The 27248-nt window shown below is 36.2% G+C and overlaps 1 long non-coding RNA gene across 3 annotated transcripts in view; it reads left to right on the top strand.

Moving 5' to 3' along the window:
- LOC105485348 (uncharacterized) overlaps window positions 1-27248 on the top strand; it is a 272528-nt gene that overhangs the window by 83793 nt on the left and 161487 nt on the right. The window lies entirely within an intron of this gene.

Genomic DNA, 27248 nt, shown 5'->3' with positions numbered 1-27248 from the left:
GATTCTCTTACATAAATTTGTGTGCCTTTGATTGCCATGGTTGGATAGTGTATATTTTTCCAACTTCTTAAAGTCTCAGTAGCAGAATTAGATGTTATAAGTACTGACTACCCTAAATAGTGTTTAAAATGACTACTTACCTATTAACAAAAATGAAAGGTTATCAGTCTGATGTTCAAAATTACTCATTGTCTCTACCCACTTATGTTTATAGCTGTAACAATTCCCTTTCCCATCCAGTGTACCATGACAGACTGGCATGGAGTCCATTCATCCTGAATTTTGGCCCTCTGACTAGGATTGCACACAGTTTTTTTCTTCCTAAAGGTCTAAACATTCAATTCTTCCTCTCTGTTTCTCTCTCTCTTTCGCATATGTATATATATATGTGAGTGTGTGTGTGCATTTTTAAATATTTTTAAATATCCTGAGTGATAACATTTGAGAAATATTTAGATTCTTACTTTTTACATATTCTAAAACAAAGGATTTTCATAGTTATATCTCTCTACCATATTATTTGTGTTGATTTATCATGTCAATGAATATATGAAAATAATCATTTTTGAATATTAATATTCTATTTTATTTATTTATTTATTTTTGGGATGGAGTCTCACTCTGTCAGCCAGGCTGGGGTGCAATGGTGCGATCTCGGCTCATTGCAACCTCCGCCTCCCGGGTTCAGTGATTCTCCTGCCTCAGCCTCTCCAGTAGTTGGGATTACAGGCATGTGCCACCACACTCAGCTAATTTTTTGTATTTTTAGTAGAGATGGCATTTCACCATGTTAGCTGGAATGGTCTTGATCTCCTCACCTCGTGATCCACCCATCTTGGCCTCCCAAAGTGCTGGGATTACAGGTGTGAGCCACTGTGCCTGGCTGAATATTGATATTCTATGACTTATTTCCAGGCTCTCCATTGCATTGTATCAGTCTATATGACTATCTTTATGCCAGTCCCATGCTGTTTGATTACTGTAGCTTTGTAGTATGTTTCAAAATTAGGATGTGTGAAGTCTCCATTTTTGTTCTTTTTTCTCAACATTGTAATAACTATTGAGGCTTCTTTGTGATTCCATATAAATTTTAGGATGGTTTTCTTATTTCTATAAATAATGTCAATGCAATTTTGATAGGAATTTTATTGAATCTATAGATTGTGTAGTATGGACATTTTAACAATATTAAGTTTTCTATTCTATCAATATGTGATGTCTTTCTATCTAGTTATGTCTTCTTGACTATTATGACACTGATCACTTCTAGTGCCTTCTCTTTCATTTCTGATTTTATTAGCATCTTTTCTCGTCTTAGTCTAGTTAAATTTTTGTCAACTTGACAGTTTTTAAAAACACTTATTTTTATATATTTTTCTACTGTTTTTCTTTTCTGTATTAAATTTCTGCTCTAATCTTTATTTCCTTTTTCTGCTATCTTCGGGCTTAATTTGTTATCTTTTTTTAGTTCCTGCACGATTTAGTTCCTGCATGTTTAAAGTTACATTATTTATTTGATGACTTTCTTAATTTTTAATGTAGGTGTTCATCACTATGTGCTTCCTTCCTAACACTACTTCTGCTATATCCATAAGTTTTGGTATGTTGTATATGTTGTATTTTGTTTTCAGATATCTGAAGATATTTTCTAATCTCCCTTTTGGTTTTTTCTTAAACCATTTGGTTATTCAATAGTGCGTTGTTTAATTTCCACATACTTGTGAATTTCCAGTTTTTCTTGATTTCCAATTGATTTTCAGTTTTAATGCATTGCAGTCAGTAAAGATACTTGATATGATTTCAGTCTTACAATTTACTATTATTTTTGTGACTTAATATGTGATCTTCCTGGAATATGTTTCATGTGTACTTGAAAAAATGATTATTCTGCTATTGTTGGGTGGAATGTCAGGTATATGCCTGCTAGGTTTATTAGATCTCTAATGTTATTTGAGTCTTGTTTCTTTATTGATTTGTTGTCTGGATGTCATATCCGTTACTGAAATCGGGGTATTGAAATTCCTATTTTTGTGTTCTATTTCTCTTGTTAGTTTTATCAGTGTTTGCTTCATAAATTTGAGTGCTTAGGAGCTATTCTTGATGTCTGGTGTGCTATCTGGTTGTACAAATGCCAGGCTTTATATATCATTGACTGCATGGAATGGATTTAGGATAAATTTTTCTAGATACTAAATTTATTCATGGGGAAAGTCAACTTCTATGAAGTTAGAGGTGCTATCAGCACACTTTTATACATGGAAGAGAACAAAGGCATTTTTCTTTCCTCTTATGACAGACATAATCTGCGAACTGAGTGGAGATGAAAGTGTGTGGTGGAGTAGGGGTGCTTGCTCCCAGGCTTGCTGTGCTGTTTGTTTCATTGATGAGTTCAGGTTATATGACCAGGCATACTGCAGCTGCTTCTTAGGAGCATAGCTTTGATTTGGGACATCTGATGGTTTTTGTCTTGGTTTGACTGTGGTGATTGTATTCAGAGTATATAATTCTTATCAGAAACAATTTAAAAAAATTTTTTTTCTTTTGAGTTTGAAATATCAAAGGCTTGTTTTACATACTAGACAATGAACCAAAATAATAGTCACTTCTTCTTTCCTCTTTTTTTTCCACTTTTCTTGAAAGTTCAAGTTTGTTTTGATCCTAAAAACACATGTCCTTCTTTCTTTACTAGAAGTAGATTTTGAGTTTATTAGACAGTAAGAAATAGTGGCTAATATGAGGGCAGTTTATACTCCCAAGATCACCTCTTACTGTATGCAGGAACATGTGTTTATATACGGGTTTTTAATAACTTGATTCAAATTTTGTGTCTTTAGTTCTTTCCCACTTACAGACATTTTACTAGGGATGTCCCATGTACATTTTATTTTTGCTCTTTACTAAAAATAATTCATCAGGCTGGGCATGGTGGCTCATGCCTGTAATCTTAGCACTTTGGGAGGCAGAGGTGGGTGGATCACCTGAGCCCAGAAGTTTGAGATCAGCCTAGGTAACATACTGAGACCCTGTCTCTGTAAAAAATACAATAAATTAGCTGAGTGTGGTCGTGTACACCTATAGTCCCAGCCACTTGGAAAGCTGAGGTAAGAGGATCACCTGAACCCAGGAAGTTGAGGCTATAATGAGGCATTATTGTGTCACTGCACTCCAGTCTGGGCAATGGGATGAGACTCTATCTGAGAATAATAATGGTGGTAATAATAATGATTGATCATTTATTTTATTTTGATTTTACAACATGAAAATCACATGCCAAGTTTATTTAATATAATCAATCAACTCCATATGCAACAGGAGAGATGAGGGCTTTGCTAGTATCTGTTTTACTGAAACCATTTATTATCAGTTGGTGGCCACTAGATGATAATGTGCTTTCACAACTGCTGGCTGTGATGACCACCACTGTAGGGAAATAACATTGCATGCGTTTTATGTGGTATATGTATAAAAATATTATTTGTTTCAATCATGTATTGTGCAAAGTCCAGTGCAGCAGATTCTTTGAAAAAATGTTTAGAAAGATACGTTCTAAAATAATTTTTTAAATGCCTGAACGTAAGCACATCCTGGCACATATTATACTTATATGAATCCCCCACAATAGATTGTTTCAGAAGAGCTAGGAAGGTGATTACCGAGATTCAGTGAAATACCAGCACAAGATCAAACTCAATAAGAGAAAACAAGGAAAATAGCCATATTTAATTTTGCTTCACCTTCAAATTGATGATCTTTTAAGACCCCAATTAGGGAGGGTTTTTCTCAGTAACCAAATCACTCTTATCTTAAATACTTTTTGTGTGTGTGTGTAAATTAAGGTAGGATTGTAGCAGACATCATTTGAACATTAATCTATTAATTCAAAACAGCTGTCTTTCTTACTCTCCAATACAAATTCATTAATCATACAGTGAAGCATTTAAAACCTAAACAAAATGGTAAACTATAAATGAATTATTTAAATGCTTCTAGTGTGCAAATGTGTGTGTGTTTTTGTGCATGTGTAGTTAATGTGCTGGGATGGATCAGTGAAGAAGTGTAGAATTCAACAATAACAGTCCTCTTCTTGTGATATATGTTAAGTGGAAAGAAAGCAGAGAAATGCATAAATGGAAGAAGGGTATTACACGAGTTGGTCTTTGAAAGGGAAAGACATGAGGAGCTCCATTGAATATATCCACCGTAATCACATCAAGCGCAAATGTCATTGAGTACTTGCATTTGCTAGTGTACTAAACACTGAACAAAATAAAATGAAGAGATTGAATTTCTTTCTGCAGGAATCTTACAACCAGCTGTCAGATAACTTATTTATATTAAAGCACACAAGAAACAAGAGGATGAGAATATATAAAACAAAGTAGTAAAATACGGGAAATAAATAACTAGGACACTAAGAGTTGAAAAATAGGAGAGATCAATATTCTAGATAGTATTAAATCTTTATTGATTTTTTAGAAATTGAGTATATCTATGTGTACTTTGTTCTTTTATTTTTCAATAATCCATGTACTTTACCATATGATTTTAGTTGTTTTACAGCAATAGACTTGAGACAATGAGGGAGAAGGTAAAAAATGGTTTTTAGAAGTCAGATTAAAATAAGTAGTATACAATGGCCTAATTTGGTCCAACAAAAGCTAACACGCAAGAAGATGCATGCCGTGTGGTTCTATACAATTGTTAATTCGGGCTGCAACAGTGACCAACTGATTAAGAAGCTGTTCTTGCATGGTTACATGAGAACACATCAACAGCATCAGTGGGGCTTTCATATTTTTGTTATACATTAAGAAGAATTCTCTGTTTCTAAACTCATATAAAATAAATAAAACTACTAGAAGACAACCTTTGAACCCTTCAACCTTGCACATTGGTTGTTTAACGTATGCATACGTCCTCCTGTGAATTAGTCTGTGAATATGAAGCGAGTGTATGCACTGTGGCGTATGAAGATTTCTCTGCTTCACACTTAAAAAACAAAGTTCATGAAAAATGAAATGGAACCTTTCCAAGGTGACAAATTGTCAGATCCTTTTTTTTTTTTTTGCAAGTAGAAACCATTTTCTTTTACTCCTGAGATTTTCTTGAAGTGCTTACACATCATTTTGTGGTTTGGGACAAATAGCATGCCAGAAGTTTGAGAAATTCTGCTGTCACACATCCTCTATAGCTATTAATTCCTCTTTTCAAAGTTGGAGGTCTTGGAAACAGTCATATCATTCCAAGTTCCTACCCCTGCTCCTCTGGGCCAGTGTAACTCTGACCACCACTATTTCCTTCTATATTTCTTCTGGGATTTAAGACATCATTAAGTCAATGTTTGTGTGTGTGTGGATATGCACTTATGCCACACACTTTCACAATCTTTATAATTCTATAAAATATACAGAATTCAAATTCCACCTCAGTTTCAAACCGGTTTAGTTTCTTAATCGTATAGACTTTCTGCTGGTTTGTGCTTTACAGTTTATAGCCTTGCAATTTGTGTGCAAAATAAAAGTACCTAGATGTGTTTAAATCCTCTAAGAAAAGAAAAACGCTCACTAATTAATTATGTCATATGCTTTTAGTCTTTCTCCTCCTGTGTGAACTTTTGAATTTACAGAATATTTTAGGATCATTGTTTTAACATAGTTACGATTTCTAGTAGTGCATTTGTAGGACAGTCTGTGGAAATATTTAGATCTCTACATGAGGGTTATGGAGAAATTTTTGACTTTGAAACTACCTTGGAGCATTTGCATTTCCACAGTTTATTTTCTTAATAAACAGCTAATAATAGGGCCCATGTTTGCATTTGGTATTAACAAATGAAATTAAAAGTTTTTGAAAAAAAAGTTTAGAAGTCTTAGACAAGTATCTTTCATTTTAAAACATCTACATTTTTTTTCTCAAAATGTATTGTTTTTCCAAGTTGTAGCACATTTATTATTTTCTGCTTGTATTGACTTTTCTGGATAAGTCAAGCATCTTAGCAAATCTTAAAATTTTTTATGTGATCAGATCAAAGAGACTGAAAATAAAGTTAATAAATGGTCACTTTAACTGGGTGCCTCTCTGATCCTTGGTTCTTGAATAAATCTATGACATGTTATTTCATGTATTTATTCCTGTGATTATATATGACTCAAATTTCTAGCTGATCTTTTGAGATAAAGTTGAATTTATCTTATTTATTTTTAATTTAACATTACCATCATGTTTTATTCTTTTAATGTAATTGTAGGTAATTTTATTCTTTTTTTTAATTGTAAAGAAAAATTTACAGAAACAGCACATCTATTTACCAATATCAGTTTCACTAATGAAAGCACTGAAAACATTAGCGGTGAAATTTGATGTCACCATTCTGGGGAGATACAATGAAAGATTGGGCATAATGATGTAAATTAGCAAGCTAAAAAAATGTAATTTTAATCTGTTCTGTGAACATGGAAAATCACAAATAGGTGACAAAGGGGATGGTGTGCCTTATCTACCAAGTCAGAAACTAACTGTATGGAGGAATCATCACATTTGACTTCGCTCTGCCAGCAGGATCTAGTTGACATTTTTATCTCATTTCCAGCTGGCCTTACTGTGATGTGTCAGGTAGCAAAAGATAAATAATTGAAACAGTGGTATTACTGAGACCTTGTGGATGGGAACAAGGTAAGCATCATCCCAAAGCTGTGAGGTTAATTTTCATCTTATATCTGGTGCTGTGGAAGCTTATCTTAATTAACCCCAGATGCATGTTTAGACAATACCAATATATGTTTCCAAGCACAAGTTTCCTCACAGATCATGACACCAAGAGGATTCTACGAGCAACTTGGTAAAAATAATTTTTCTTAATGACAACTCACACTCAGTGATAGTTCCATTATTTGGAGTTCTTGAGAAAATCTTGCTGAAGACGCTTTTGAAGGACACAGGTGTTTTAAGCGAACATATTTGTGAGGTTACTCAAATTGGACAATTCTGAGAGCAAATTATGTTTGAATGTTCACAAGTTTCCAAAAAACAGTAAAAAATATAACAGCTCAGGGAATTATTAATGCATTCCTTCCACTGATATTTCAAAGAAGCAGGTGCAAGAACTGAATACACGACATAAACAAGTGTTTGTGAACATGATTCCTTAAATAAATAACACTGTTTAAGACATAAAAGAAGAAAACAAATCATTTCTGGACATAGAAGATTGAGGATCCCAGTTATCACTAAGATACTGTCCAATTTTAGTTTTTATCTTCATGCATTGAAAAGCAAACTCATGTTTAAAAGGATTCAAGTTTAAACATAAGTGGCAATGTCTAAGGGTCATTTCCAAAATGGTCTAATTTTACATATAAAATTGTCAGAGGAATTCTGAGGTTTGCAGATGGAACTCACATTAGGTGAATCCTAATTATGTAAGGTACTAGAGAGGAAATGGAAGGGTACCATATTTTCCTAGTCTGACCTATGAAAAAGATATTTTAATTTCCTCACTAAGTTTATGTGATTTTTAGTAGTTTCTCAACAATTTTTAAAGCTAAAGAGCAAGACAGTTTTATTTTGGGGTATGCTTGATAAAATCAGAATAAAGTCCAAAGCCTTTAGATTAAACTAATGATTATTTTTATTTAGTTAGTAAATATTTATTGACTACTTTTTACCTGCCACATATTTTGCAAGATATTAAAGATATAAAATTCAATGAGTCATAAGCCCTAAAAAGGCACAATTTAGTGGGAAAAATTTGAAAACAAAAGGTATACATATAGTGATTTGAGAGTGATGACATTGATATTAATTAGGCTAACTGATAACTCTAGGCCACACCATTCTCTAGATGTTCTCTGTGTTTGCCATCTCAGCCTCTTAATTGCCATGAAGCCTATGCAGGAACTTGATAATACTTGAGTTAGGTCCATGAAGAAAAAATATCTGCCCTACCACTTGATTAAAAGCCCAGCAACCCTGGGATAAAAGATTAAACTCAGATCAAAATAGAGATGTGGAAATAGTGAAACTTACTGAATTTTTTTTTCCTGGAATTTAAAGGGGAGCCAATTGGAGTGAGAACATAGGATTTACGAAGTGCAAAGGAGGCCACGTTGTGTGATTAAGTGTGGTCTTTTGGGCCAGAGCAAAAGGCAGATCTGCACAGTGGGAAGAAGTGATGTTTCTGGCAAGGCTCTCCACTCCTCTCCCCTACCCACCCTCCACCCTCACGCAGACAAACACACATGCACACTCACACACCTAGGTTACTCAGAGTGTCTTTGTGTCCTGGGAAGGAGTAGAATGTAGCCATAGGGAAGAACTGTCATCAGAGAGCAACCCCTTATCCCGTGGAAAACATCTTTGAAAATGCCATCAAAAGAGGCAAAGTGAGCTTCTCAGGTGGAGGGGCGCAGCACACACAGTGAGTGGTCCAGAGGAAGCTGAGATCCATCTGTCTTCACACACTGCAGTACAAAAGCTCAGGACCGCTTTGTGCATTGGCTGTTTGGCTGACTACAGTTTCAGTGGATCCCAATACACGGATTAGTTCATAGTAAGCAGATAATTAATAATTGTCTGTGGAATTAATGAATACATGCCTGAAGGTGCCATGTTGTGCATACTTCTGAAACATGGCTTTGATGAAGAATATTATTTTTGCCTCTTCAGAAATGGTTTTGATTGATTTATTTAGGATTTTCAGTATAATTACATTTTAATATTGTGGATTATATGTCCTTTATTAAAAGTAATCTTTGTTTTAAATTTATTAGGCTGGAGATTTTTAAAAATGTATTTCTTAAATTTTGAAAATAGAGCTGTGCTTTTTAAATTAAAATACCTAGTAAATATATATTCTGTGTATATAATATGTAAAATATACAGAGTATATGTGTTATTTCATTTTATTAATTGTTACTATGACTTATTTTTTTCTTCTGCTTTGAATTTAGTTTACCTTTCTTTTTTGTTTCTTAAGGAGGAAGCTGAGATTATTTTTTGAACGTTTCTTCTTCCTAATATTGTTGTTTAGTGCTATAAATTTTTCTGTAATGACTGCTTAAGCTGTACTGCCCACATTTTAATATATTGTCATTTCATCTTTGGTTCAAAATATTTTTAAATTTCCACTTCTATTTCTTTTTTGTTTTGTAATTATAGTGCTTGCTTTGTAGTTTATAGTACACCATCTAGCTTCAAGGGGTATTATGCCATTTCACATAACTTTGTGATTTTTTGTCATACATTTTACTTTTAGGTATATTATAAACCCTATAGTACTTTGTTATATGTCTTTTAAATATATTTATTTTTTAATTTAATTATATTTTATTTTAAGTTCTGGAGTACATGTGCAGGATGTGCAGGTTTGCTACATAGGTAAATGTGTGCCACCTATGCATTAAACCTGTTAAAGATACTTAAATAAGAAAAAACCTTCTTATTTGCCAATGTAATTACATTCCTGGGCTTATGCCTTTCTTTCATAGATCCAGGTGATCATATCTTTATCAATTTCCTTCTGCTTAAAGGACTTCCTTTAGTATTTATTATATTGTAGACCTGCTGGTGATGAATTCTTTCAGCTTTTATATTTCTGAACAAGAATTTTTTCCCTCTTATTTCATTAAGATATTTTTGCATTGTTAAAAAAAAAATTTGTTGCTTTTTTTTCTTTCAGTACTTTAAAAATGTTTTCCCACTGTCTTTTAACTTAAATGTTTCCAATTAGAAATTTGCTGTCATTATATTTGTTCCTCTGTATGTAATATGTCTTTTGTTTTTGGCTTCCTTTAAGCATTTCTCTTTGTGACTGGATGGAAGTAATTTAGTTATGATGTGCCTTGGTGTAACTCTCTTCATGTTTCTTGTGCTTTGAGTTTTTTGTGATTCCCTGATCCATAAGATTACAATTTTTAGCAAAGATGGAAGATTCCAGTCACTATTTATTTGAATACTATCTTGCCCTACTCTTCCTTGGGGACTCCAATTATACATATATTTGATCACTTGAAGTTATAACACAGCTCACTAATGGTCAGTTCATTTATTTCAATCTTTTCTTTTTTATGTGTTCCATTTTGCATGGATTATATTGCTATGTCATTGTGGTAGGTAAAATAATGGCACCTCAATGTTGTTTGCATCCTAAATACAGAATTTTCGAACATGTTATATTACATGGCATGGCAGAGGAATTAAAGGTGACAACAGAATTAATATTGCTGCTCAGGTGATATTGAAATAGGGAGATTATCCTGGTTTATCTTGATGAGACCAATCTAATCACATGAATTTTTGTTTGTTTGTTTGTTCATTGTTGAGATGGAGTCTCGCTCTTGTCACCCAGGCTGCAGTGCAGTGGCGCAGTGGCACGATCTGGGCTCACTTCAACCTCTGCCTTCCAGGTTCAAGCAGTTCTGCTTCAGCCTCCTGAGTAGCTGGAATTACAGGCACCCACCACCATGCCTGGCCAATTTTTGTAGTTTTGATAGAGACAGGGTTTCACCATGTTGGCCAGGCTGGTCTTGAACTCCTGACCTCAAGTGATCTGCCTGGCTTGGCCTGTCAAAGTGCTGGGATTACAGATGTGAGCCATTGCACCTGGCCATCACACGAGCTTTTAAAAGTGAAAACAAAGCAGAATAACAGATCAAAGATGTGCAATGTGAAATGAACTTGACCCAGTGTTTCTGGCTTTGGAGGTCAAGGGAGAGGACCGTGAACCAAGTAATGAGGGCAACTTTTAGAAGCTGGAAAGAGCCAGGGAACAGATTATTCTGTAAAAACTCCAGAAGGAATGTAATCTTCCAATACCTTTATTTTAATACAATGATTAAGACCTCTGTTGAATTTCTAACCTGGTGAAGCATCAATAATACATGTTTATGTGTGTTTTTATACTATTTAGTTTTTAGTAATTTTTCACAACAGCAATGAAAAGCTAAGCAAAGCTAGTCACTAAGTTAGTTTACTAATCTCTTCCCCTTCCATGTCTAAGTTATCTGCCTTCAGTCCCATCTGGTGTGGTTTTTAGTTCAGACATCATTGTTTTTAGCTCAGAAGTTCAATTTCTGTCTTTTAATATCATCATATCTCTACTTAAATAAACATTTTTCCTCTATTTTCTTCGAGATATAAGATACAGTGGTGAACATTATTGTATTATACTGGCCTACTAATTATATCATCTCTATCATTTCTGGATCGATTTCAATTAACTGATTTTATACTAATTACAGGTGATATATGTATATACCTTGTAAATTTTAATTGATTGCCGAACAATGTGAATGTATTGGGGTGCTGTCTATATTTTTGTATTTCCATCATTCCAGAGCTTCATTCTAAACATGGTTATGTTATGTGGAAACAGTTTGTTTTTCACATGTTCCTTTAAAACTTTTCTAGATGGAACTAGATCTTCATTTTCTATAGGGATAATTGTTCCTTCCACTCAGGTAAGACCTTTCTTATTAATCTCATATCAGTGCCTTCTGAATAATGGCTTTTACTCTGGCTGTTGGGCAAAGGCTCTATTCCTAGTGCTGTTTGATCTCCAGGAACTGTTCCCTTTAATCTTTTGAGGTGTTTCCTTCCCTGGTCTCAGGTTGTTTCTTCATGTGAAGGCACAGATGAGTAGTAGTCAGCTAAGCTCTGAAGGCATACTCCCTGCAGATCTGTGGTGTGCTTTCCCTATGCTGCTTTGTCTCTAGACACTGCCCTGATAACTCTATTCACCTTGACTTTACTAGCATCCAAGTTTTGTTGCCTCAATTCCTGGATTTGGCTGAAGTTCCTTTCTCGGCATTGTGGTCTGAAACTTTCCTCAAGCAGTAGTCGAGAGAAGTTTTAGGGCTCATCTTATTCATTTCCCATTTGTCAGAAATTACTATCTTTCCTTTCCTTGTTATCTAAGTCCTGAGGGCTGTTGTTTCACACATTTTGTTTTCATATTTAGTCATTTCAAGTGGGAGGATAAATCTGTTCTGTTACGCCATCTTGCCTGGAAGCAGAAATCTCACATGATATTCTGGTGCACGTCTCCTCAGTATTTTTTCTAGATATTTATACTTACACATTTGTCTTTTTCAGATTGCTCTTTACTCATAAAAGATGAGAACGTTTTGTTCTTTTCAAAAAGTTTTTCCTATTATTCTATCTTGTTGGAGATGAAAACCTTTGTTCACAACTCTTTCAGCACATCTCTGATCATTCCCTTAGGTTAAATTGTGAAAACTGAGTTAATACTTTTTGGAAAGTTGGTACATGTAGTCAAATTAGCACCACCAACAAAGACACTCTCTTTATCCTATGCTAGTGGTAAAAAATTAGGGCTTAATTTTTTGTTCTGAGAAAAAATTAACTTTCATCTTAATTAGTGTTTCTTAGATATTGCTGAGATAGAATTTATCGTAAGTATGCTCATGTATAGTTCTTTTTGAACTGTGTATGTTTCTTCACTTGTTTCTCTATTAGTTGTATCATCTTTTTCATGATAATTTGTGAAATATTTAATTTTTTCTCTCTTGTCACCCAAGCTAGAGTGCAATGGTGTGATTTCAGCTCACAGCAACCTCCGCACCCCACCCCCAGGTTCAAGCAATTCTCCTGCCTCAGCCTCCCAAGTAGCTGGGATTATAAGTGCCTGCCACCACATCCAGTTAATTTTTGTATTTTTAGTAGAGACTGGGTTTCCCCGTGTAACCCAGGCTGGTCTTGAACTTCTGGCCTCGGGTGATCCACCGACCTCAGCCTCCCAAAGTGTTGGGATTACAGGAGAGAGCCACCATGCCCGGCCTCTATTTTTAAATTTTAAACATAATATGTAATATTTATTTAAACAGTGTGCCCCATTAGATTTTTATATTTTAAACAAATATGTCTATATTTTATGTTTATACAAATAAATATTGATATTATTTACATATTTTTATATTGTTAGCTCTATCAACTTCCTCTCAAGATTTTTGCTTAGAATGCCATTTGGTATTTTCCATCAGATAAGTAGAAATATACAGACGACTATGGTTTTTAGTTGAACTTGTATGCCTGCTGCTATATTCCATTAGATTTTTTTTTATATATACAGTGTAGGGTGAGGACCTAATTTTACTTTTTCTATGTAGTCAATCACCTGTTACTCTACATTTTAACATACTCAATCATATTATATGTACAGTATGTATGTCTAATTTGAGTAACTAGGCATACTCATTTATAATTTTTTCTAATTGCATATAATGTCAATATCAAAAAATAAATCTGACGTTGGCAAATGAATAGAATGACTAGTGCATCTAGAAAAGCATACAGAGTTAATCTCAATCCGTGTAGATTCGTTGTTCTATATATGTGTTACACTAAAACATCATATAAGATATAAGTCACTAATCGTGTATTTTGTATGGTTGTTTATAACTGAAAGTAGTTTGCTACTTTTTATTTATTTATTTATTTATTTTACAATCTCTAGGATTAGTGGTTTTGTTACACCTCTGACCATTGTAATCTCTGGAACTATAATCAGGTGCCTGAAGGCATCAAAAGATAAGTTTTGTTAGCAGGGTGAGAGTCTAAGATTCAGCTGGAGGAAGACAGGCCTCCAGACCAGCAGATTTAATACATAGCAGATTTAATACATGTGAGCAAGGTGTTTCAGACACTGTCATTATTCATTATTTTAACATAGAATCCACAGACAGATTAAATGAAGCAGATAAGCAAAATACTTCCTTTGTACCCTTCATATTCTTATTAATAAAATAAAATCTTTGACTCAAAGGATGACGTTATTCTTCATTTAAATAATTTCTACCTTGTATTAAAGGTACATAAATTAGGGTACAGACAGTATTGCAATTTAATGGGCTTCTGTTCCCATGGATGTTATTTTATGTGTTAAAAATACTCTGAGATGAGATTCATAGAACTCACCAGACTGTTAAAGCAATTATGGCATGAAATATGATAGTAACACTTGGTAGATATGGATTAATTTCAAATATTTTATTGTCAAATATGTTAATGCCACATATTTTATTCATTAACAAATATATGAACCTTTAATTTTTATTCTAATAAGTGTTCATTTTTGCAGTGCCTGTTGTATTAGTTTTGTATTGCTACTATAACTTATCACCACCATGTTAATGGCTTAACGTAAAAATGTATTATTTTAGAGTTCTGAAGATTAGAAGATAAAGTTCAGTGGCAGTGGGCTAAAGACAAGGTGTGAACAGGACTGCTTTCTGCCGCAGGCTCTGGGGGAGAATCCATTCTCTGCTTTTTCCAGTTTCCAAGTTGTTACACTCCTTGGCCAGTGGCTCCTTCTCCACCATGACAGCCAGAGGCTTAGTGTCTTCCGATCTCTCCCAGTGCTTCCGTCATCATGTCACCTCTATCTTATCTTCCTTTCCGCCTCCCTCTTATAAAGGACCCCTGTGATTGCATCAGGCTCACCTGAGTAATCCAGGATACTCTCCCCATCCCCAAACCCTTTATTTAATGACACAGGCAAAGCCCCTTTTGCTGTGTAGGGTAACACATGCACAGGTTCTGAGGATTAGGACATAGATATCTTTGGGGTCCATTATTCAGTGAAGGGGTGGCCTGCCCCTCCACACCTGTGGGTGTTTCTCGTTAGGTGGAATGAGAGACTTGAGAAAAGAAATGAGACACAGAGACAAAGTATAGAGAAAGAAAAAGTGGGCCCAGGGAACCGGCGCTCAGCGTACAGAGGACCCATGCTGGCACCAGGTCTCTGAGTTCTCTCAGTATTTATTGATCATTATCTTTATCATCTTAGAAAAAGGGAAGTGGCAGAATAATAGGATCATTTTAGGGAGAAGGTCAGCAGTAAAGACATGAATAAAGATCTCTGTGACATGAATAAGTTTAAGGAAAAGTGTTGTGCCTTGATATGCATATGCAAGCATCTCCATAAACCTTTTTAGTGCATAAAGAGCAGCATTGCCGCTAGCACATCCCACCTTCAGCCCTAAGGCGGTTTTCTCCTTTCTGAGTAATCAGAACATACAATCAGGTTTTACACCGAGATGTTCCATTGCCCAGGGACAGGCAGGAGACAGATGCTTTTCTCTATCTCAACTGCCAAGAGGCCTTCTTTCCTCTTATACTAGTCCTCCTCAGCACAGACCCTTCACGGGTGTCAGGCTGGGGGACGATCAGGTCTTTCCCTTCCCACGAGGCCATATTTCAGACCATCACATGGGGAGAAACCTTGGACAATACCCAGCTTTCCTAGGCAGAGGTCCCTGCGACCTTTGGCAGTGTACGTTTCCATGGGTACTTGAGATTAAGAGAATGGTGATGACTTTTCACAAGCATACTGCCTTCAGGCACTTGTTTAACAAAGCACACCCTGCACAGTCCAAAATCCTTTAAACCTTGAGTCACCACAGCACATGTCTCTTGCAAGGACAAGGTTGGGGGTAGGGTCACAGATTAAGAGCATCTCAAATACAGAACAAAATGGAGTCTCTTATGTCTACTTCTTTCTATATGGACACAGTGACAGTCTGATCTCTCTCTCTTTTCCCCACAATTCAGTCACCCACACTAGTCATACAAATAGCAGCTGTAAAACTGAGGAAATAAGAAAGAAACAACCCTGAGTGAAACAAGCACCGAAGCCTTTCCCAGCATACTTTACCGATGCCATGTTCTCTTCTTGAGAGCTTCCCCGGGCTGGTAGAGACACTGAGTACCTGGATGGCGGCTCTGCTGTTTGTCTCATTTGTATCCAGTCCCCTTTTCTCTCAGATTTCCACAGAATTCCAGTTTTCTTCGAGTGTTTAACCCCCAGCTACATATTCAGAAGCACTGGCCCATTTCCAGAATAAAACAGAGTAAGCCCATCATATTAATGGTATTACAAAATCCACTTTGACTTCTACTTTTTCCTATTAGCATTTTACATCATTGGAATGGGGCTTAAATTTGTACAGCTTCTCCCTGAAAGCAGATTTTAAAGCTTGATCAAATCACTCTGAGGAGCTTGTTAAAAATGCAGAAATTCTGAGTTGGTGGATCTGCAGTGAGGTTAAGTATCCGTAGTTTTGACAAGTGACGTATGGTGACTTTGGTGCAAGAATTTGAAACAGATTATGTATGATATATTTCTGCAATCTGTGAAACTCACAAGTGATGGTTACGAGGCCTTAAACAGTAAGATGTCCTGCTTTAATTGGCAGAAATGATTCCTGAAGGTCTGACAATAAGTTGAAAAATATCTGACTATGCTTCCACATATCATCAGAGTATACGATTACAAAGTTAATATAAATTATACTAAAATTTTATGAGATGTAAAGAAAACCACAGAGAATTCATGATAAAAAGTCAAAATGAAAGATACAGAACAAAATGGCTTTAGAGGTGTTGAAAGCTGAATTTTACTCAATACAAATTGTAGGATGCTTTCTCAGGGTGGAAAGGAGCCTGGAAGCCTACCACCTGATTATTGTTAGAAGTAAAGTTGCTGGTACAAGCTCTTTTTTTTGGCCTTCTATTTCTGCATTGTTTAAAAGAGTGAAAACTACAATTTACATACGGGGCAGACATATATCGCTTTTCTCCTACAGATAGTTCTCCTATCAGAAAAAAATAAAAACCAAAGAAAATCATCCTTTCTTTCTTTCTTGATACCTCTTTCCTTCCCCTCTGCCTTCCTGCCCTTCCTCTTCCTCATATCTCCTTCTATTTGTCTATCCCTTCCTCCTCTTTTTTTCTTTCTGCCTCCCTCTTTCCCATTCCTCTTTCCTTGGTGCCTTTCACACATTGCTTAATGACACCTAAATGAAGAGGATCAAACAGCAACACAGGTGTTTCATTTGACAATTTTACTCCTTTTCCTAATTCATATCAAATTATTTGGGTTTTTGTATGTATGCATATCTGTTTTTTTTTCTTTTTCTTTTTTTTTTTAACTGCTGCTTGACGACTGAGATTGAATTATTTCCTATTTTCCCCACTCTAAAAACATGGCAAATATGACAAAATGTAGTAAAGTCATCACGATGAATTGCATAATTACACTGTTCTAAACACATATACTGTTAAAGCTATTTTTCTTATGGTAGAGAATATCACTTTTCAAATAGGCTATATTTTTATGCCTTTACTTTCTACTGAGTTTTTGTCTTCTATTTAAAAATATTACAGTAACTTGGATATTAATTTATTTTCCTCAAAACGTATTTGTTATTGCCTGGCGTAAGCCAAACACTCTAACAGATTGTGTATATAATGTCTTGTGGAGGAGATGAACAAGCAACTATGTTACAACAGAGTGTTATTGTTTATGTTATGGTATAAACAGGCACAGGATTGTGTGGACTACTCTGTCCGGGTACTTTGTCCTTTCTCATGGGGTTATATAAGGCTTGTATGAAGAGATGACATCTAAGTTGATTTCTGAATACAGAAATCAGCCAGGTGAATGTAGACTGGTCAGTGTTCAGAAAAGTCATTCCAAGGTGAGAAAGCAGTGTGTACAAAGACACGCAGGCGAACAAGGCCATACCCAAAGGTGTTGTAAAGATTGCTGGTGACCCAGTGAATAGATAAAGAAGGCAAATGATTAATGAGCTAAGTAGGGAGCAAGATCATGAAGCACTTTGCAAATGATTTCAAGGGAGTTTTGCTTTATTCTGAAAGCAGTGAATTCTAAGAGCTGATCATTTGTAGAGGACAATATGGGTAGAAGTGAACTAGGTATGCCGTGGTGATAACCAAGGAAAGAAAGGATGGCAGATTAAATGTAGTGGAGTAGCAACAGAAACGGAGAGAAATGGGGATATGGAGATATTGAAGAGGACTTGGAGACTGCGCAGGTCCTCGAGGAGTTGCCGCAGAGAGTAGCCAACAAGCCAAGGATGACTCCTGGGTTCCTTGCCTTGGCTTCTGGGTAGATAATGCTGCCCTTTACCAATGTGGGGGACATAGGAGAATGGAGAGAAATGGGGATGAGCTGAGCGTGATGATGAGTTTTGGCTCTTGAATTCACAGTTGAAAGATATTTATTCTGCTGTTTTAATATATTTACCTTTACAAATATATCAACATAAAATGTGAATGAAATTCCCAATGAAGAGTTTTTCTGTGATTTCAGATTTTTAAAAGGTCCTTTCCACAAGAATCAACTTTTATGATCAACATATATTAAGTAGTAAAAATTTAACAGTCTACATAAGTGTTTCTTCCATTTGGTTTGTAATAAAATAAATACAATTTGTAATCTTTCCTGCAAGATAGCAAAACACTCCAGGAGATACTAAGAAATATTTAGAGTTGCGGATGTTCAGGTCTGAATGGGACTGTAGAGATTATCTAGTCCAACTGTTTATTTTATAGATAATGCTATCTATAAAATAGCATTTTATAGATAGGATGGCAAATCCTATCTATAGGATAGAAAAATCTCCTAGGAAAATCTAGGAGTTCTGACATCGAACAGCGATAATTTCATCTATGTGGTCTCAATTCATTTTGAGGAATACGATGGATATGTTACAATTATTTTGTTTGCATGGTGCAAGTGTTCATCATTTCCTGCAATCCAGCTTTGTCCTAATTTTACATCCCGCTTCTTACCCTGGGCTTTGGCTGGAATTTTCCTATTCCCCTGCAAGATCTTGCTTCTTCCATTTCTCTAACTTGGAGGCCAAGAGACTTTATTCAGCAAAGAAGAGAGAGTAAATATAGAGTCTTTGCAGGTCACGTGATCTTGGTCCCTAAAACTAAACTCTACCACTGTAGGGTATAATAAGCTATTGGCAATAGATAAATGAATGAGTGTGGCTATGTCCAACACAAGTTAATTTACAGAAACAGGAGCAGGGTGAATTGGGCCCATGGGCTATATTTTGCCACCCCATGTGCTAACTCAGCAGAAGCAATAAAATGTTATATCATTTCCATTATCTTTTTTTTTAACCTCCTTAAATCTCACCATGGTCTGTTCACACATATATAAACTTCACTTTGATTGTTGTTTGAAGTTAGCTGGTTTTGCTTTAAAAATCGCCTTTTTTGTATGAGTTTGTCTTGAGTAATTACCTTGTTCTCAATGTGGTGATAGTGCTTTGCAACATGTATAAACTCACATAAAAGTTACAACACATCTAAGAGGTATATACTATTATCATTCCCATTGTAAAGATAAGGAAAACGACATCAGAAGGCTAAGCAACCTGCCCAAGTTTACCTAAAGAGTTTAAGTGCCTAAGAGAGGAATACACCACAGGCATTCACACTGCACTGACTAATCTCTCAGCAATTATATTGTCTCTCAAGCTTTTTTTGCAAGCCTGCAATTTTTGTCCCAACTGTATTTATTCAAAATTAACTATTTTGTAAATTTCAGATGAAATGCCTCCACAATCCATGTCTATTTTTGTTTGTTTTGCTGTTCTGTCTTTTGACTCACAGCACAGTGCCAGGCTCATCAAAAGAACTTGATAGATATTGATTGAACAAATAATTGATGTCCAATGCAGTAAGTCCTTCCCTGATTCCTCAGACAGAGCTGGTGTCTGTGTCCTTGGTGTCCCCAGATGACTTTGTCCTTATCTTGTAATGTACCTGCCACATTTCATTATGATCTATTCTTCACTCACACTTTGATTTTGGTAAAGACAGGGATAAAATCTCATTCATCTTTGTATATGTAAGAACACAATAAGTACTTAATATGAACGAAATGCATGCAGTTAATGAATGTAAACTTATTGTATCAGAAAATTTTAGAAAATGCTATTAACATTATAAAGATTTATATTACTGTCCACTTGAATATCATTTTTTCTGTTATTTTATTATTCTATGTAGTCTTGAACTTTGCCCAGTAGGATTATTTATTTCAATTGGTATGTCTGTCTGTCTGGCTTGAATGAATTCTTCAGGGCAAGCCTCATGTCTTATTATTGTATATCTAGCACCTAACCTTTCAGTGCCTGAAACATAGCTGAAACTTTATATCTATTTGCTAAAGGAACAAATGCATTGGTTTTCATCTTCTAAATATATATATTATTCAGTTTCACACCTCACAGAAGTGATAATTTAGCTGTGAGACCGTGCATATACAGTAAGACTTAAATTGCAATATATGTATTATACAAGCAAATACCAGAAATGTAGCAAGAAGAATAAGCTGTTTATTGTATAAAATGAGAGCTGAAAAAAGCAGATAACCATGGATTAAATGATCAAATGAATTTTCATATAGAAGGTAATATTCATGTTCAGCAATGAAGGAGAGATTAAATTTGTGCACAGAAAGAAAAAGATAAGATTATAGAAGGGAATTTAATTTTCTTTTTTTTTTTAATTATACTTTATGTTCTAGGGTACATGTGCACAATGTGCAGGTTTGTTACATATGTATACATGTGCCACGTTGGTGTGCTGCACCCATTAACTTGTCATTTACATTAGGTATATCTCCTAATACTACCCCTCTCCCCATCCCTACAACAGGCCCCGGTGTGTGATGTTCCCCTTCCTGTGTCTAAGTGATCTCATTGTTCAATTCCCACCTATGAGTGAGAACAAACGGTATTTGGTTTTCTGTTCTTGCGATAGTTTGCTAAGAATGATGGTTTCCAGCTGCAAACATGTCCCCACAAAGGACATGAACTCATCCATTTAAATGGCTGCATAGTTTTCCATGATATATATGTGCCACATTTTCTTAATCCAGTCTGTCATTGATGGACATTTGGGTTGGTTCCAAGTCTTTGCTATTGTGAATAGTGCTGCAATAAACACACATGTGCATGTGTCTTTATAGCAGCATGATTTATAATCCTTTGGGTATATCCCCAGTAATGGGATGGCTGGGTCAGATGGTATTTCTAGTTCTAGATCCTTCAGGAATCGCCACACTATTTTCCACAATGGTTGAACTAGTTTACAGTCCCACCAACAGTGTAAAAGTGGTCCTATTTCTCCACATCCTCTCCAGCACCTGTTGTTTCCTGACTTTTTAATGATTGCCATTCTAATTGGTGTGAGATGGTATCTCATTGTGCTTTTGATTTGCATTTCTCTGATGGCGACTGATGATGAGCATTTTTTCATGTGTCTGTTGGCTGTATAAATGTCTTCTTTGGAGAAGTGTCTGTTCATATCCTTTGCCCACTTTTTGATGGGGTTGTTTTTTCTTGTAAATTTGTTTGAGTTCTTTGTAGGTTCTGGATATTAGCCTTTTGTCAGATGAGTAGATTGCAAAAGTTTTCTCCCATTCTGTAGGTTGCCTGTTCACTCTGATGGTAGTTTCTTTTGCTGTGCAGAAGCTCTTTAGTTTAATTAGATCCCATTAGTCAATTTTGGCTTTTGTTGCCATTGTTTTTGGTGTTTTAGACATGAAGTCCTTGCCCGTGCCTGTGTCCTGAATGGTATTACCTAGGTTTTCTTCTAGGGTTTTTATGGTTTTAGGTCTAAAATCTAGGTCTCTGATCCATCTTGAATTAATTTTTGTATAAGGAGTAAGGAAGGGATCCAGTTTCAGCTTTCTACTTATGGCTTGTCAGTTTTCCCAGCACCATTTATTAAATAGGGAATCCTTTCCTCATTTCTTGTTTTTGTCAGGTTTGTCAAAGATCAGATGGTTGTAAATGTGTGGTATTATTTCTGAAGGCTCTGTTATGTTGCATTGGTCTATATCTCTGTTTTGGTACCAGTACCATGCTGTTTTGGTTACTGTAGCCTTGTAGTATAGTTTGAAGTCAGGTAGCATGATGCCTCCAGCTTTGTTCTTTTGACTTAGGATTGTCTTGGCAAGGCGGGCTCTTTGTAAGTTCCATATAAACTTTAAAGTAGTTTTTCCAATTCTGTGAAGAATGTCATTGGTAGTTTAATGGGGATGGCATTGAATCTATAAATTACCTTGGACAGTATGGCCATTTTCACGATATTGATTCTTCCTATCCATGAGCATGGAATGTTCTTCCATTTGTTTGTGTCCTCTTTTATTTCATTGAGCAGTGGTTTGTAGTTCACCTTGAAGAGGTCCTTCACATTCCTTGTAAGTTGGATTCCTAGGTATTTGATTCTCTTTGAAGCAATTGTGAATGGGAGTTCATTCATGATTTGGCTCTCTGTCTGTTATTGGTACATAAGAATGCTTGTGATTGATTTTTGCATATTGATTTTGTATCCTGAGACTTTGCTGAAGCTGCTTATCAGCTTAGGGAGATTTTGGGCTGAGACAATGGGGTTTTCTAAATAGACAATCATGTCATCTGCAAACAGGGACAATTTGACTTCTTCTTTTCCTAACTGAATACCTTTTACTTCTTTCTCTTGCTTGATTGCCCTGGCCAGAACTTCCAACACTATGTTGAATAGGAGTGGTGAGAGAGGGCATCCCTGTCTTGTGCCAGTTTTCAAAGGGAATGCTTCCAGTTTTGCCCATTCAGTATAATATTGGCTGTGGGTGTGTCATAAATAGCTCTTATTATTTTGAAATATGTTCCATCGATACCAAATTTATTGAGAGTTTTTAGCATGAAGGGCTGTTGAATTTTGTCAAAGGCCTTTTCTGCATCTATTGAGATAATCATGTGGTTTTTGTCTTTGGTTCTGTTTATATGCTGGATTACATTTATTGATTTGTGTATGTTGAACCAGCCTTGCATCCCAGGGATGAAGCCCGCTTGATCATGGTGGATAAGCTTTGTGATGTGCTGCTGGATTCGGTTTGCCAGTATTTTATTGAGGATTTTTGCATCAATGTTCATCAGGGATATTGTTCTAAAATTCTCTTTCTTTGTTGTGTCTCTGCCAGGCTGTGGTATCAGGATGATGTTGGCCTCATAAAATGAGTTAGGGAGGATTCCCTCTTTTTCTATTGATTGGAATAGTTTCAGAAGGAATGGTACCAACTCCTCCTTGTACCTCTGGTAGAATTCGGCTGTGAATCCATCTGGTCCTGGACTTTTTTTGGTTGGTAGGCTATTAATTATTGCCTCAATTTCAGAGCCTGTTATTGGTCTATTCAGGGATTCAACTTCTTCCTGGTTTAGTCTTGGGAGAGTGTATGTGTCCAGGAATTTAACCATTTCTTCTAGGTTTTCTAGTTTATTTGTATAGAGGTGTTTATACTATTCTCTGATGGTAGTTTGTATTTCTGTGGGGTCAGTTGTGGATATCCCCTTTATCATTTTTTATTGCTTCTATTTGATTCTTCTTTATTTTCTTCTTTATTAGTCTTGCTAGCAGTCTATCAGTTTTGTGGATGTTTTTGAAAAACCAGCTCCTGGATTCATTGATTTTTGGAAGTGTTTTTTGTGTCTCTATCTCCTTCAGTTCTGCTCTGATCTTAGTTATTTCTTGCTTTCTGCTAACTTTTGAATGTGTTTGCTCTTGCTTCTCTAGTTCTTTTAATTGTGATGTTAGGGTGTCAATTGTAGATCTTTCCTGCTTTCTCTTGTGGGCATTTAGTGCTATACATTTCCCTCTACACACTGCTTTAAATGTGTCCCAGAGATTCTGATATGTTGTATCTTTGTTTTCATTGGTTTCAAAGAACATCTTTATTTCTGCTTCATTTTGTTATGTACCCAGTAGTCATTCAGGAGCAGGTTATTCAGTTTCCATGTAATTGAGTGGTTTTGATTGAGTTTCTTAGTCCTGAGTTCTAGCTTGATTGCACTGTGGTCTGAGAGATAGTCTGTTACAATTTCTGTTCTTTTACATTTGCTGAGGAGTGGTTTACGTCCAACTATGTTGTCAATTTTGGAATAAGTGTTGTTGAGAAGATGTATATTCTGTTGATTTGGGGTGGAGAGTTCTGTAGATGTCTATTAGGTCTGCTTGGTGCAGAGTTGAGTTCAATTCCTGGATATCCTTGTTAACTTTCTGTCTCGTTGATCTGTCTGATGTTGACAGTGGTGTGTTAAAGTCTCCCATTATTATTGTGTGGGAGTCTAAGTCTCTTTGTAAGTCTCTAAGGACTTGTTCTATGAATCTGGGTGCTCCTGTATTGGTTGCATATATATTTTGCTCGTTAGTTGATGCAGTTTCTTCCTAGCATCGATGGTCTTTACATTTTGGCATGTTTTTGCAATGGCTGGTACCTGTTGTTCCTTTCCATGTTTAGTGCTTCCTTCAGGAGCTCTTGTAGGGCAGGCCTGGTGGTGCCAAAATCTCTAAGCATTTGCTTGTCTGTAAAGGATTTTATTTCTCCTTCACTTATGAAACTTAGTTTGACTGGATATGAAATTCTGGGTTGAAAATTCTTTTCTTTAAGAATGTTGAATATTGGCCCCCACTCTCTTCTGGCTTGTAGAGTTTCTGCCGAGAGATCCACTGTTAGTCTGATGGGCTTCCCTTTGTGGGTAACCTGACCTTTCTCTCTGGCTGCCCTTAACATTTTTTCCTTCATCTCAACTTTGGTGAATCTGACAATTATGTGTCTTGGAGTTGCTCTTCTCAAAGAGCATCTTTGTGTCGTTCTGCTTCCTGAATTTGAGTGTTGGCCTGCCTTGCTAGGTTGGTTAAGTTCTCCTAGAAAATATCCTGCAGAGTGTTTTCCAACTTGGTTCCAATCTCCCTGTCACTTTCAGGTACACCAATCAGACGTAGAGTTTGTCTTTTCATGTAACCCCATATTTCTTGGAGACTTTGTTCATTTCTTTTTACTCTTTTTTCTCTAAAGTTCTCTTCTTGCTTCATTTCATTCATTTGATCTTCAGTCACTGATACTCTTTCTTCTAGTTGATCCAGTTGGTTACTGAAGCTTGTGCATTTTTCATGTAGTTCTCATGTCATGGTTTTCATCTCTATCAGGTCATTTATGGACTTCTCTGCATTGGTTATTCTAGTTATCCATTCTTCAAATCGTTTTTCAAGGTTTTTAGTTTCTTTGCCCTGGGTTCATAGTTCCTCCTTTAGCTCTGAGAAGTTTGTATGACTGAAGCTTTCTTTTCTCAACTCGTCAAAGTCATTCTCCATCCAGCTTTGTTCCGTTGCTGGCAAGGAGCTGCATTCCTTTGGAGGGGGAGAGGCCCTCTGATTTTTTGAATTTTCAGCTTTCTGTGCTGCTTTTTCCCCATCTTTGTGGTTTTATCTACCTTTGGTCTTTGATGAGGGTGACGTACAGATGGGGTTTTGGTATGGATGTCCTTTCTGTTTGTTAGTTTTCCTTCTAACAGTCAGGACCCTCAGCTGCAGGTCTGTTGGAGTTTGCTTGAGGTCCACTCCAGACCTGTTTGCCTGGGTATCAGCAGCGGAGGCTGCAGAAGAGAGAATATTGCTGAACAGCAAGTGTTGCTGTCTGATTCTTGCTCTGGAAGCTTCGTCTCAGGGGTGTACCCGGCTACATGAGGTGTGAGGTGTCAGTCTTCCCCTAGTGGGGGATGTCTCCCAGTTAGGCTACTCGGGGGTCAGGGACCCACTTGAGCTGGGAGTCTGTCCATTCCCAGATCTCAACCTCCCTGCTGGGAGAATCACTACTCTCTTCAAAGCTGTCAGACAGGGACATTTACATCTGCAGAGGTTTCTGCTGCTTTTTGTTTAGCTATGCCCTGTCCCCAGAGGTGGAGTCTACAGAGGCAGGCAGGCCTCTTTGAGCTGCGGTGGGCTCCACCCAGTTCGAGCTTCCTACCTCTTTGTTTACCTCCTCAAGCCTCAGCAATGGCAGGCGCCCCTCCCAGTCTCGCTGCTGCCTTGCAGTTAGATCTCAGACTGCTGTGCTAGCAATGAGGGAGGCTTTGTGGTCATGGGACCCTCCAAGCCAGTCGCAGGATATAATCTCCTGGTGTGCCATTTGCTAAGGGGACCCTTGGTAAAGCGCATTGTTAGGGTGGGAGTGACCTGATTTTCCAGGTGTTGTGTATCACGATTTCCCTTGGCTAGGAAAAGGAATTCCCTTCCCCCTTGCACTTCCCAGGTGAGGTGATGCCTCACCCTGCTTTGGCTCTTGCTCATTGGGCTGCACCAACTGTCCTGCACTGACTATCCGACACACCCCAGTGAGATGAACCCGGTACCTCAGTTGGAAATGCAGAAATCACTTGTCTTCTGTGTCACTCATGCTGGGAGCTGGAGGCTGGAGCTCTTCCTATTCGGCCATCTTGGCGCGCAATCGGAATTTAATTTTCTTGTGTTCTGAGCCTGCTGGAAAATTTTTAGCCATAAATATGCATTTATTTTTTGTCACATATTTTTACTAAATTTGAAGTGATTATGATTTTTTAATTCTGTTAACCTAAATTGATATGTCCCAACCTTGCATTTCTGAAATAATATTCACTTATTCATAATGGGCTTTACTCTTAATATTATATTTAGGATTTTTATGTCTGACTAATTAAAAAGGTTGCCTTTCAAAATTCTTTTCCAGTAATGTTTTGGCAAGTTTTAGTCATTGAGCTTATGTTGGCCACCTCGAATGAACTGGTAAGACTTCCATCTTTTATATTGTTCTCTAGAAAAGTTTATGTAAAATCAGAATTATTTCTTCCTTAAATGCTAAGATAAATTCTTCAGGAAAGTTATCTGGTCATGAAATATTTTCACATGATGCTTTTAGTTAAAGATTCAAACTTTTAACAGATGTAAGATGTTTTAGGGTTTCTGTTTCTTATTATTTTGATTTTAGTACATTTCATTTGTAAAGATATTTTCCTATTTTGTTTAAACTTGCAAATGTACCGACGTAAAATTGTTCATTATATTTGTATTATATTTTTAATATTTTAGGGATCTGTAATTTTTTTGTTTATTATTTTATTTATTTTGTATTTGTAGTATTGTAATTTGTTTTTTGTTTTTTCTCAAATAATCTTGCTATGGTTGTATAAATTTTATTATTAAAGAACTGTACTTTTGCCTTTTAATATTTTTTGATTGAATATTTTTCTTTTTCATTGATTTCTGATCTTATTTTTATTAAGTATTTTATACACCTAGTAATACCATACTTCAGATATATGGGCAAAGTTTAAAAGGGCCAATGAACCAATATGGTTCTGATAGCCCAATTATTATTGTGTTAGATGTAATTAAGTAAATAATTCAAAGTTAGGCTGTTTGGTTCAGAGTTTTGTTACCTAAATGGTGGAGTTGTGGGGATGACAAGGTCTCTGTTGTGGTTACCTAAGTGTGGATGACAGAATTGAATAAAATAGAATAAGAGGCGAGGCGAGGTGGGGCAAGTGAGAGGTGAAGAGTGCAGGAGAGGAGAGGAGAAGTCAAGCGAGAGGAGAAGTCAAGTGAGAGGA

The sequence above is a fragment of the Macaca nemestrina genome, chromosome 16, assembly GCF_043159975.1.
Source record: "Macaca nemestrina isolate mMacNem1 chromosome 16, mMacNem.hap1, whole genome shotgun sequence".
NCBI lineage: Eukaryota > Metazoa > Chordata > Mammalia > Primates > Cercopithecidae > Macaca > Macaca nemestrina.
The sequence above is the reverse complement of the archived record's forward strand: the minus strand, read 5'-3'. Positions and strand labels throughout refer to the sequence as shown.